General features: G+C 44.9%; 1 protein-coding gene across 7 annotated transcripts in view; it reads right to left on the bottom strand.

The window, feature by feature from the left end:
• sick (sickie) overlaps window positions 1-14,529 on the bottom strand; it is a 1,179,025-nt gene that overhangs the window by 312,200 nt on the left and 852,296 nt on the right. The window lies entirely within an intron of this gene.

Genomic DNA, 14,529 nt, shown 5'->3' with positions numbered 1-14,529 from the left:
GCACTCACGAGCCGTGCCGCAACAAGCCCCTTACTTTGCGAGCGTCAGTAATCCGGCCAATTATAATTTTTGTGGTCAGCTGCGCATGCAATGGAACTATTTTAGCTCTCTTAAACTTGGCATTCAAAACTGAACGATTTTCACTCGCTGAAACTCGGGTAGAAGACGACAGCTGCGCTTCACGAATCCTATGACGTCACAGATGCCATGGCAGAATGACGGTTGCCATCAGTGGGCGGAGTTTGTAGCCAGGAACGTCTAGGTTTCATTTTGCTATGAAGTACCCCTTTGCAGCCTTTTTTTTTTCAAATACGTACAGGAACAATACATCTACTTACATTTTGTCGCTGAAAACCACAATTTGGTTGATGACCGTTACACATAGATGTCGTTGACACGTAGCGTATGTTGTTTATACGTTGTCTCCGGTAAGCGTTCCTTCGTATATTTTTCAACTTCGCCTTCAGCCTCATCCTATTGCCTTGTACAGTTACATTTATGGCGTCGTTTATATGAGACCCAATCAAGTGGTATTAGCAATCTGTTCGAAACAAACCACCATTTGATAAATCATTCATATTGCGAAGTACCTATATATCTACTCTCCCCGTTGACAGGACTTGGTTAATTTCTATGCTCTATGATATACAACGGGAGCCAAAGGAAGATTGAAGAAAGGAAGTTTTATTGTACACGTAACTTGTACACAAAACAAACAAAACAAAGAAAACCTGTAAAAACGGCGTATACATTTTACAAATTACATTTTGAATGTTTCCATTGCAATAGTTCCTATTGCAGAGACTGCAATGAATGCAGCGGGTCTTCGTAAGTACGAAAGAACTGGACGCTCCCACTGCCCCTTCCTTACTCTGAAGAAACGCATGCGCCATCGTCAAAGAAAGCCTTTGGGCTGTGTATTTCCAGTTGCTCATCGAGGTGATTCCACACAACAAAGCATATTTTCTGCACTGTGGGATAGGCGCCTTTTTGAGGTTCGCGGCGTCTGTTTAGAACAATTGTCCGACCATTTAGAGTGCTATGTATACTATTATAGTATGGGAAAGGAATAAGCTGTCCCAGTTTCCAGCGTTATCTTACCATAAACCAGTGGATTAAAAAAAAAAAGGTTAACGATTAGGAGTACTCAGTACTTTCGGAGAGCTGAAAGCCATCCCTCGGGTCTCATGTGTGTTTGAAAAAGTATTTAACGTTTTGGAGTACTTGGTACTCAACTATAGCAAAGCAGAAAGCCGTCCTATCTATAGTCACGTGCGAATTGAAGCTTCGAGACTTTCAACTGTTTAATCATGTGATCATGCAAAAGCATCGCCCCTATACGCCTAAACCTAAACACGCACACAGTGCGCTGATTGTTGATTACGATCGTGCACGCGTCATTGTATCAAAACGCCTCGTTTGACCACCGCGAAGCACTCGTTAGCACAATGTGTTCATCAGACAGGCATCCTTCATTCGAGCAACCGGTCTCTCCCAGAGCTAGCTACCCAGAGGTAGCTATATCTCTCTAATAGGGCGTGTCTGACAGCTATAAAAATAAAATCGCGTGCCTGTTCATGACGAGGACAGCGTTTTTTTTTTTTTAGTATATGTGCGGCAACAGCCAACACCACCTAGACTATTCAATAGTCTAGGTGGTGTTCCAACAGCTCATCTGTAAAGGAGAAAAGCAGGTCTCATACTCCGTAGGTCCAGCCCCACCGCGGTGGTCTAGTGGCTAAGGTGCTCGGCTGCTGACCCGCAGGGCGCGGGTTCGAATCCCGGCTGCGGCGGCTGCATTTCCGATGGAGGCGGAAATGTTGTAGGCCCGTGTACTCAGATTTGGGTGCACGTTAAAGAACCCCAGGTGGTCTGAATTTCCGGAGCTCTCCACTACGGCGTCTCTCATAATCATATAGTGGTTTTGGGACGTTAAACCCCACATATCAATCAATCCGTAGGTCAATAGAAGGGTAGCAGAACGCATATTGCAGATGATTATGTAGAGAGGAACCAATCTGGGGTGGCCGTGCTATCGCCATGCGTTGTTTTTTAGAGGTTGAACACGTACGATAAAAAAAGAAAGCTTGATAAAGGCCGCCTATGGGGAAGTCCATCGCTACGATCACAGCTACAGGTTTCTCTCTAACATGCTTCATTCTCTCTCGCTGTTTATTTTTGCGACAGATACTTGCTTGGTGTGTGTATGTGTGTGTAGCTGCAAGGGCAGCGTTTCAAATTATCCAGTTGTACTTGCGTGTCTTGAGTGACATTTGCCGGTGCTCGAAAGCACCTAAGATCGAGATGGTGCGTTTCTATAATCGCAAGCTGTGACCCTGAAGCCGCTGAGGCGTAGTACACGCTGAGAAAAATAATAACGCAAAGACGCAATCGACCCGACTCGTTCGTGTTCTCTCGTGAAACAGCCGTTGCGGAACCGATACAGTGGTTACGTTCAGCGAGGCATAGTTACCAAACATATAACCAGGAAAGAAGGTAACTCGAACAAATTGATTTGTGCGCGAGACACACAATCATTCGCTATTGCGAAAGCGTAGGCAACGAACTAGTTTGGCAACGCACCCTCGAGGAACGTCTACCGAGTCCACGCCAAATAACATGGTGTGGCTGCTCAAAGAAGCGAACGACGAAATGCAACCCAGAGAAACAAAAGAGGAACAAGACAAAGAAAAAAAGATGGGTGGCCAAGACTGCATGTACAAGGAAGCGGCCGACATAAAAATAAGGCTTTAGTCTTCACAGCTCAAAAAAACAAAGAAAGAAACAAAGGAAGAGAGAAAGAAGGCGTAACAACCAGAACGAGAAGTTGTGGAGGGGGTCTACGAACAAAAACGAAAGGCGCACCTGCAGACTACCCGGCGCCCGGCGCGGCGCCACCGCATTCTCGGCGCAGCGCAGAGTCAAGGTCACGCGACCACCCTGCGCCGGGTCAACCGCGAGAAGGGTGAGGGAGGAGCACGACGAAAGCGAGAGCCTTGCGGGGAAGCTCCATTTCTCAGGTCCCAGACGCGGAACAAGCCATGCACCGCCGCCAACGCCACTCTGCATAACACTACTAGGACTACTCCACGAGCACGCCCCGTATAGCCGCCGTCTGGAGAGCTTATGCGTGCGGCACATGCGGCGGCCCTTGAGCGCGGCGGTAGACCGGTATAACAAAGCCGGAGATGAAGACGAGACGGAGACAGAGCCACACGAAAACGAAAAAAAAAAAACAAGATAGAAGGAGAAGCTACAAGGAAGGAAGCCTCTCGTGCAGCAGTGCCCGACTCATTAGCCGAGCAAATCGTGCGACACGCCGAACGATGGCGCCGCGTATTCTCTTCTTGTGCTCGTGAACCATGTCGTTTCGTTTTTCGCATGTCGACAACCTCGATGACCTAGACGTCGTTCGAAAGCGCGTTCCGTCCCAAGCGCGAGCAGCTGCGCAACGCTTGTGAACACTCTCCATTCGTTTCTTATTTTAATTATACGTTGTTTAGATGTTAGTGCTTTTTTTTATAGCGGTGGCTACTGGTTTACACATATAGTAGGAAAGTCGCATCAATAAAAAAATATATATGAAAAGCAACTAGAGAGAGTTCATTTGGAAGAATAAAGCAGTAAATGTTATCACGTATTCACGATGTCGCTTCTCTTTTTGAATTATGACGCAGTCTGTGACCTTCCTTCACTGTAGGGCAGGAAATGGGATATCAAATATACCTCCCCATCCTTTCCATTTCCCCAGTTGGTAACTTGTCAACACTTAATCATTTATTGCAGTTTACGCACGTGCAGACCACACTTTCTACAGAACGCTTTCCTCGCGATTCCTTTTTTTTTTTTCCTCGTCGTCCATTCCGATTTGAGGCTGTTCTTCACCTTGGATAAAATACCCGTTTTGCTTAACTCACATCTAAATAGCGAGGAAAAATAAAATTGTGGAGAATATACAAGTCATGGTTCTCGAAAAATTCAGAGTCGTCCGACCACTGCGCAGACCATTGTGAATATGAAAGCCAAGAAGCTGGCGATTATGCTATACTAAATATTATCACAAAAAAGTTCATATGGTACTGTTATCGATCATGTATAGAACAAATGTTTGACGATTTTGAGCATATTGTGCTCTACTATGGTAGCACATGAAGCTCTCCCTAACACTACGTGTAAATTAAATGGATGCTCGGAACACCCACGTCCATGTTTGTAAAAAAAAAAAAAGTGGTTAACGATGTAGGTTACCTGGTACTCTACTATGGGAAGACTTTAAGCCGTCCCGAGAAGGTCATCGAATAGAGAGGTTTGATCACACTTACTGTGGCCAACGAAGGTTGCAATATGAGATCCTATAGCACATAGAAAACCGTATTGTTCCGAACGTATATAATTACGTGTTCACTTTTTTACGGAAGTGCTGTTCTCATAAAGCTAGAATTGATAGTATATCTCAGCATGTCACCGAAACCATGCACCTTCATGTTCGCTTTAATGCCGGCTCCCTCTTTTTTTACAAATGATCGAACACTGGGTTAGTCGAGTTACTAGGTTGACTGAAAATCGTTGTTCCACGAGCCCTTTGTACGCGTACGCAAGTTGCGTAAAGATACCTGTGTACAGCTTATATATAAAGGTAAACAAAGCCTCGCCCTGTAGTACCTCACCCAATCCATTCTTCAAATTGCGAAGGCTACACTGAGAAGTGAGTGTAATACACACATTGAAACACTCTTGTTTCCAGCAAAGCTGGTCCCGCTGAGAATGTTGACTGATTGATTGATTTATTAATTGATTGATTTATTGATATTTGGGGTTTAACCTCCCAAAACCACCATATGATATCATAGACGCCGTAGTAATAGGGCTCCGAAAATTTCGACCAGCTGCGGTTCCTTAACGTGCACCCAAAATCTGAGCACACGGGCCTGCATCATTTTCACCTCCGTCGAAAACGTAGCCGCCGCAGCCGGGATTCGATCCCACGACCTGCGTGTCGGCAGCCGAGTATACCTCAGCCACAAGACCCCCGCGGCGGGTCCCCTGAGGCGTGTTGCCTACCGGGAGAGCAATAATTCATTTAGCGTGCATATCTCTCCTCCGCTCAGGCGTGTTCACTCTTTCCTAGCCACCTGCCGGGAATTGCTGTGGCTGACGCAAGGCTCATTAGTGGAGCAAGCCATGCGAAACTCCGGTACTAGTATTCCTTCTCTTTTATTATCCTTTTACTTGTGCTGCCGTTTAAGCGAGTGTCGTGCAGCTTATTCTTCCAAGGCGTTGCACTGCTGCCCGAACACCATGTACGCAGCTGCGTCAATTGCAAAGACTCAATGGTCGGCTGACATTGAAGGCGGAAAATTGCATTTTTGTATGAGACAGCCAACTTAGCGAGGACCCCAGTACAACCGTAATACACGAAACTATGAAATTTGGTGCGTCCCGCAACCAGTGAACAAATTATGAAATGTAAGCAGTGGAATACGCTATTCCTGTGTTTCTAAATAACGGTAGTCTAATTGAAATAACTTCGCAAATATAAACATTTATTATAAAGATCACTAGCAGTGTACTTTTTGTATACCTTTGTCACTGCTGTGCCTTCAGTCGTTTCAGTTATGCTTCAGTTTCCGATGTCAATATCGGTATTAATGTATTCAAATAACATTAAAGAGCACAACAATTTTTATTCTGCTAGTAAAGCAGTTTTACAATCCCCAAAACACCACTCTTACCGCGACATGCCGCTCGGTAAGCGAGAAAACGCGCCCAAAGAAAATGAGACTCGCAGAGACGCCATCTTGAGATTCCCGCGCCAGAAACAGCGTGACGTCATAGATTTCGAAGACGTCTCCTGAGTCCTACGTAGCTTATAATAGATAAAAAAAATGAAGTGCATTGTCACCTGTGGGTGCCTTAGATCTCGCATACGAAGTTCGAAAATAGTTCATCTCGCCAATGTCGTCAAAAAACAAAATTTACATTTCAATATTTCTGACGTAACGCGCGGGTGATTTCGGCGCGATATCTTAAACTGAAATTTCAACTTTGATTTTCTCCGCTAATAACGAACTTTTTATAGTGAAATACACGGCATCGATTGCAAAGACTGAATGATTAGCTGACATTCAAGGCGGAAAATAGCATTTTTATACGAAGCAGTCAACTTAGTGCAACCGCCCAGTACAACCGTAATACAGGAAACTATGAAATTTTGGTGTGTCCAGCAACCAGCGAACTGCTTACAGTGCAGCTTAAAGAGCTTGTCAATCTAAACCGTGTCATTGTTACTCTTTAGAGCCCTTTTAACCAGGTTGCTATGTATTTGTCTTGATTCTTCTTCTTCAAACCACTGTCTCATGTTCTTTCTAGGGGACGGGAACTTTGTAAAGCAGTTTTACACCTACATCCCCCCCCCCTTTTTTTTTGCAGCCGAGCGATGAACCAAGTTCAAAAAAGGAAGACATAAGATGAAGAGAGAAAGATGGTTGGAAAGGCAGAGAGGTTGGACAGACGCACTACTGGTTCGCTACCCTGCACTACAGAAGAGGAATAACAGGACAAATAAACAAAGATCGAAAAATGATTTTTTGGGTTCTAAGGGTTCAGTGTGTAGCAAAGGTGTTAAGTAAAGCTTGCTGTTTCGTGATGAAAAGTGCGCTACCTAGATGACATTCACAAGAAGGGAAACCTGAGCTAGTTGGTGATAATTCATTCTTCTTCGTACTTCATGCTTGTCCATTGAGCGCTGTGACCTATCAAGAACGTACAGTCGGGTCCACTGTTATAGGGAAACACGCTCGTGCACTGCATGCTTGCGTCTCACTCTCTTGCAAATGCATAGTGGCTTAGATTTACACAAGACTACCAGTGATTGGCACTTCTGACTTTTCTTGACATACCATTGCAATGCATCAACATCGTTATCTTATCCGCTTGCTGCTATATAAGGCTGGTAACATTAACGGTGCTCATTGTAATGAGCGCTTTAACAGAAAACGGTACTGTACACAACAATCCTTCTAACCATGTCTATACACGTAAACAGTCCGTGATACGTCCCATAACTTCAGTGCTAGTGTTTATAGGGATTTTGTAGCTCCTGAATAGACTCGAAATTGCGAGAAAAACAGCTGTCTTCATTACGCACTTGTCTTAACGACTCATAAGGGATATACGTGCGACGGCCAGCGTAAATCGCAGTGCTACAGGATGGCATGTTTACAGCCGCGGCAATTACAAACCGAGGGGCAATAACGGAGGCGAGTACAAACTGGTTATCTACACGAGTTATCTAGAAAAAAAGAAAGAAAATAAAAATAAAAAAGGCGCGACCGTGGAAGTCTATGCAGGACCGTTGACGTCTCGCAAGTGTGCGTGTGTCGGCACAACGAAACCAACGACAAATGATAACAACCGTCCCGTTTCGTTGTGATTATAACAGTGTAATTCTGGGCTGAAGGCAAAAAAAAAATCATGCACCCTAAAAACGAAGTAAGACAACATGAAAAAATAAAAAGGAACACGAGAAGAGTTGTCGTGAAACTCGAGGCTACAGTAGATTGCGAGAGGTCACCGACAGGGACGGCGGCCGTCGGGCGCTGCCAAATTTTATTACCGAAGAAAATATGGGAATAAAAATCTATCTTAGCACTCGAAAACTTGCGGTGCATGTTACGGACACAACCAACTATACGACTAACGGCTGGCCTCTGCAAGGGGTGAGTACATACATACAAGAACACACGGTGAATAACTGCAGGCATGCGTCATCTTAACAAGAGGAAGCGCCGGGCGCAAACTTTGTGCCGTCATTCCTCGGAGAGAGAAGCGCGATAAATAAAGAACGTCGCCTTATACCGAGCCCGCTCAGGTCACGTGAATTAAAATTTATTGGATGAGCAATTCTTCGTGCCCGAAGCAGTTTGCGGTTAGTATATGTTAGTAAGAATGCGCGCATGCATGAGTTCGATTTCACGTAACTTGAGCAGAATTTACGTTCTGTTCTCTTCCAAGTGGCTTGCTGGCAAGTGGTTGAAAGACGAATAGAGAGATAACTTATTGGAAGGCAGTGAGGTCATGACCTGAGCTAATGAAGTCTATAGCCTGCTTCACAAGGATTAAAAAGGAAGAAAATGGGGTTACGAAAAATGATGACGGGGACGGAAAGAGGCGGTGCAAAATGGCCATCTAGCGCAGTGGTTACACTTCGAGCGTATCGAGTCTAGTGCTGAAAATACTGAATCACTCTTGTAGCCATTTTTGACACTGTTGGGTAGCCTATTGCGGACAAAATGCAAGTCTGCCTAACTGTCGATGATGTTTATAATAATTATAGGTGCACGTTAATAATGATCACGCTATCAGGGGTTTTTCATCGAGAAACCACTTTACGAGAGACGCCGTAGTGGAGGGCTCCGGGAATATCGACCACCATAGAATTTTTCATTCCACACTGACATCGCACAATACACGGGCCTTGAAGCATTTTGCGTATATCGCAAATGTGACCGCCGTGGCTGGAATCAAAGCCACGACCTTCAGGTAGCAGCCGAGCTCCTTATATAGCCACCGATTTATCGAGGCGGACAGGCGTAGCAGAATCACATTACAGGTTTATATAACAACATACCTGATTCGTAACATCACTTTTTTTATTTTCAAAACAATACAAGGCACATAAAAGCCATTCAGTATGAGAGTACCCACGCAACTCTGTTTACACGTCAGCTATGTTTGCGTCAAATCCGCTCTGCAGGCGTGAAACGCTTTGTGCACAGAACATTTATATTTCCAGCGCGCCAACAGGTGTTGCAGGAGAAGACGGTACTTGCGCGGGCATTTCTTGGTAACACTTGTTCTGTCTTTGCATGCATTGTGTATGTATTGTATTTTACCCATGAGAACTTTTCGACTGTCAGCAGCGAGCATAAAGTATACGCCTGGAAACTGGAATGCGTGATAACCTGCTAAAGTAACGGGCGCGTCTCTTCATCGAATTAAGAGCTCGCCCTTGTGCTGTCAGTGCACGAGATTGCCCTCTGCGACAGCAGCGTGGAAGTGTGTAGCCCAGCGGGACAACTGTAACTAAACTGCACGTGACAATGATTCCCGATTGCATAGAATCCCAGGACTCTCTGCAAAAGAGAGTTGGTGGCAGAGTTATATGTGTCAGAGTTAACACACGGCAAAAAGAGTTAAAAGACTGTTCTGTCTCTTATTTATTATATTGTATGTCGACATTCGCAACCATTCGCAACTGGACCCACCACGGTGATCTAATGGTCATGGCTCTCTTCTCCTTTAATCCCCTCACCCCTTCCCCCAGTGCAGGGTAGCAAACCGGACGTGCGTCTGGTTGACCTCCCTGCCTTTCATTTCTTTCCTTCCTCCTCCTCCTCCTCTTCTTGACTTCCAACGCGGCGAAAGTCACGAGATGGCATCCCGACAACGGACGCCACATTTTCGTGAAGGCTAAATGCCAAAGGCTCGCGCTCCTACATTTAGACAGTAAAAACTCCCGGAGTCCTCTACCATAACGTCGCTTGTAATCATGTCCTTAATTTGACATGTAGAACCCGGCAGCTATTATTGATCATATTTGTAGCCTGCTGGCGCATTAGTTCATATCAAGAGATTCAACGAAAGAACAGTTTTGTACGTATATGATGAAGAGAAAGAAAAACCTAACTGGCCATATTGTTAGTAGGAATGAGGAGGCGTTGTCTCGGGCCTGCATAGTCTTCTCACCAGCCAAGCCACAGCTGGCCGCCAGACGCTCGAGACACGCAGGGCTAGCATCCGAGAGCGAAATTGTGTGCGTCATTTTCAACTTATTCGCGAACGGCAGACTCGGAAAGCTTCGTCATGCTCGCAATTCGTGCTGGATGCGCGATTGACCCCACTTCCTAGTCACGTGCTTGCGTTGGGGCTACGGTGAAGCTGAACATATGCAGTGCTATATATTAAATAAGGGCGATTTCCCGCGCCAAAACCACGACATAACTGCGTTGTAAACAGCGAGAAATAGACCGCCTTGTGATACAATTAACTGCAAAGAAAACGCAGCAGATTTCGCCTGCCATTGATCTGAGGCAAATGCAGGAGTCGTGTCAATTTTTAATTTTTTACACCGTCCGTGGTGGTATAGAGTAGCGATTATTGTGCTCGACTGCTGACCCACAGGTCGCGGGAGCGAATCCCGGCACAGGCGGCCGCATTTTTGATAGAAGCGAAAATGTTCCAGGTCCACGTACTTATATTTAGGCGTCCGTTGAAAAATTCATGTGGTCGAAATTGCGGGAGCCCTCCACTACGGCGTCTCTTATAATCATATCGTGGTTTGGGACGTTAAACTGTAATAATCGTTCAATATTTGATTTTTAGATGCGAAGCATATCTTGCTTGCGGATATGTCACGCCTTCATCTTCCACACTCACAATACGGCTGTGCGACTCTTCTCCTTCTCTCTCTTCAACAGCTGCTCGTTCCTCTCTCCACTTCTTTCCTACCACCTGCTTTCGCTCGCTCCCCCATTGCGTATCCGCGTCCCTCTCCTCTCTCCTCTGCTCCCCTCTCTGGCATCGCTACGCTGACGCAGGTATCGTCTGCTAGCGAATTTCTTGATTGAAAAAAAAAAAAAAAACTGCTTGCGATGCCCTAACCGCGATGCTCTGCATTACCCCATGGTCCCTTGCGGGGAGATGATGTAATTTTTTATGCACGATAATTGAATTACGCGACAGGGAGCATTATTTATTTTGCCAGCTGGCTTCACGTAGAACGTGATCCTTTGACGGGCGGTCGGCTGACCGATAAGCCCTCGCACACAACTCGAAGGCATCCAGTCCGGTCTCTCCGTTAGCCTCTAGGTGGGAGCCCAGCCAATACTCTGCCAGAAATTAATAAAGTGTACCTCTCTCTCCCTCTCAGTCCACCTGAACGAGACCCTCGCTATGATTGAAGGGATAAAATGAAATTTTTGAGGGCTTCTTTCTCTATTTATTTTCCTTTTTGTACACACTCTTATGAAAACAAGCGAATAATGAAGCCAACAAAGATATAAGGCGCGTTTATTGTGCTGTTTCAAGTGCACTGGGGCAGTTTTGATATTGATGCGAATAAAAGTAAAGTGGACGTATAGACGGGCCGGGGCCGAACCTACATGCTTCAGATATCTGAGGGCTACGGAGAGACGAACGAACCGTTTTTTTTTTCGTGAATTGGCAAAGAAATGCTGACACCATAGCTTCGGCAAAGATTTAATGATTTGCTGTTCTATGAGGGAGACCATATGAGCGCACACATGGCCTCTGTACGAGGCTTATGGCCGTATGTGCGCAGAGGCACGGACGCGCGAACATGAAGACTACATATATTGGTCGTGTATACACTAGTAACAAGTGCGTTTAGTAAAAAAAAAATATTCTATCGTGGGGCGCTGCAAGCGCATGGAAACAGGGCCTATGTGACGAGCACAATAACGTAAACGAATGACAAGGCATAATATGCGCTACACCTTTCTACAAAAATGTCCATCCCCATACGATGTCCCTAACACATACATCTAAAGACTAACATACACACACTTATCGTAGTATACACGCCGTACATGATGAACAAAGTTTAGGAAAAGTGAATTTACACTATGCGCAAAACTTAAGAATTCCAAAACATTCAAGTTATAAAGCGTGCATGAGTGTTTAGGATGACAAGAACAAGATTTCGAGACTTGTGCATGTAGCGCCATCTCTTTTCTGCCACAGCGATGGCCTGCGTAACTGAACGGAATATAGGCTAAAAAAATCCTATCTAAAGAGAAAAGCTAGTGTGTTTAGAAAAAGTGTTTAACGATTTAGAATACTTGGTACTCTACTATAGGACCGCAGAAAGCCGCCCCGGTAAAGATCATGTACAGAAATTTTAACTATTGTGTGTTTACAAAAAGTGGGTAACGATTCAGACAATTAGGTATTTAGAAAAAGTTGTTAACGATTTAGAGTACTAGGTACTCTACCAACGGAGAGCATAGCGCCGTCCCGGGGAAATAATCAGTGCACACAGTCACACAAAACGACTCTTTTGGCGTGTTGCGAGTATAACTTCATTTAAAAAACACATCCACCCGAAAAGCGAGTTTCCGAAGTTCTCGATGCAGCCGACACGCCAACTCGATCAGGCTGGGCCGTTTAGTTTCGCCACATTGCCACGAGGGCGCGTTCGGATGCCGCCGTGATAAACCAATGGAATCCACGCAGGCATGCACGCTAAGGCGTTCTTTTTATTTTTCGTTTTCTGTCCGCTGCGAAATTCGCGTTAGCAGTGTAAATGACTGCCCCCCCTTTTTTTTTCTCGCCTTTAAGGCCCAAGATCAGACTTCTCGTGAAACGAAAATATGGGCCGTGGGTATCAACACTACTTCAACAATGTCAACCGAGTGTTACTTTTGCTTAGTAATGATTGATTGATATGTGGGGTTTAACGTCCCAAAACCACTATATGATTATGAGGGACGCCGTAGTGGAGGGCTCCGGAAATTTCGACCACCTGGGGTTCTTTAACGTGCACCCAAATCCGAGCACACGGGCCTACCACATTTCCGCCTCCATCGGAAATGCAGCCGCCGCAGCCGGGATTTGAACCCACGACCTGCGGGTCAGCAGCCGAGTACCTTAGCCACTAGACCACCGCGGCGGGGCGCTCTTTTTTTTTTTTTTTTGCTTAGTATGTCACCAGTTACTTCGTCAGTTACTTCAGTCGCGAGTTATTTCAAAGTTTCAAAATAAGTATGTTTTAGGGGCGAAGCTCCTTAAGCCGTGGGTCATGCGTCCCCGATGTATGTAGTATAGTAGTAGTAGTAGTAGGTAGCCACCTCTCGTTGAGTCCTTGGAATGTGCGCTGAATGACAGTACTTGCATATGATGAATATGTGATGGAAAGATGCGAAATAGCGGTACTTTGAGTGTTCACTAGATGGACGTAGAGACGGACGGACAGACAGACGACGAACGGACGTACGGAAGGACGGACGGACGGACGGGCACGCACGGATGGACGGACTGATGGCCTTTTTGCCCCACTCCCCATAATTCACTCAGTGAATATACTGTGACTTCCTACTGCCCTTGTAATTATGTTCTTTATTTGATTACGTCATTACTTGACGTGCCCTCCCCACTTGTAGGGTGGCAACCTGGACGTAGTTTAGTTAACATCCATAACTTTATTATAATATTTCTCTCTCTTCCTGTCATTACGTTATTACTGTAATTAGTAATTAAATTTATAACGTATTAGTGATTATGTTCTTTATTTATTATGGGAAAATCAATTTGTGGCTTTGATATCGGTTGCTTCTGTTGGCCTAGGGAGGTATCCTTTATTTATGGCCCAATAACGTTGCAGTGCGATTATACCGCCTTGGCGTCATCTATGCCGCCATAGCGAAGTCATTGTGCGTCTATGACGTCACACGCAAGCCACCAATAGAAAGGAAGAACAGCGTATTACCTCGTGAATTCAGCCGCCAGTTTGTACATTTGGCTATCTGTATATACACTAAAAATATGTCTACTTTTTTTCCCTACATTCCTCTATTTACTAATGGGTGTCTGAAAGGATTCCAACACGCTTGTGAAATACGGTAATTTCGGACGCCAATACAGCTTATTGTGAGTGAGTGAAACTCTGTATTGCCAGCTTATTGTGAAATTATCTGACTCGTACCTTTAGCGACAATGTTCCTTTTCTTGTTCTTTTTCACAAGCGTTCACTGCCATTGACCGGCCGCCTCCACTAGTGTCTATAGTCGCGATCAATTGCCATTTTTCGCTTACCGATCCCTCTTAGACTAAGAAGCTTCTGTCAATGTTAGGAGTGAAATACAGCGAAGTACATCTGCCCGAGAGGCAACCTTTCAATTTTTTTCGGCGTCTTCGAACAATCGCACGACGAAGCGAGAGGCTTGCAAAGAATAAAAAAAGAAACAATAAAGAAGGACGCCGAGATTGCTTCAGCCGGGAGTCAATGACTGTGCTGAGATTAGAAACCCTTTCACATGATTAAAATTGAGAAACGGGTGAGTTGGTTTTGAATCGTGGCTAATATAATCAAACAGCGGAAATAGACGAGGACTTGAAGAAAACTGCTCAAAACACGAACGCTGTACTTTCATGTTTTTTTTTTTTTTTTACAGAAGACATTACAGTACTTCTAGCGGCACGTGCTGTTGCAAGGAAGTTGAATAAACATGGCTATCACTTGTGGGTAGATGTCATAAAAGGCGATAGACCTCAACGCTTGGTTATCGTGTAATCGCGTTATCTAAAAAGGATTTTTGTATCATGAAGCGATATTGAAACGATAACGCAGTTATGGCCTGTTTTGGTATATAAAATGGACAAAAAAAGTCTTAGTTTTCGGACTTTGCAATTCGTTGACAGCCAAGTGTTAATCAGCTGCCTTTTATGACTTGTAACAACGAGTGCTTGTCATAAGTTGTTAATTGTAAGAGCGTGTGGCATGAAGATCAT

The sequence above is a fragment of the Rhipicephalus microplus genome, chromosome 7 (genome assembly GCF_043290135.1).
Source record: "Rhipicephalus microplus isolate Deutch F79 chromosome 7, USDA_Rmic, whole genome shotgun sequence".
NCBI lineage: Eukaryota > Metazoa > Arthropoda > Arachnida > Ixodida > Ixodidae > Rhipicephalus > Rhipicephalus microplus.
Note: the sequence above shows the minus strand (reverse complement) of the source record. Positions and strands in the feature narration are given on the sequence as shown.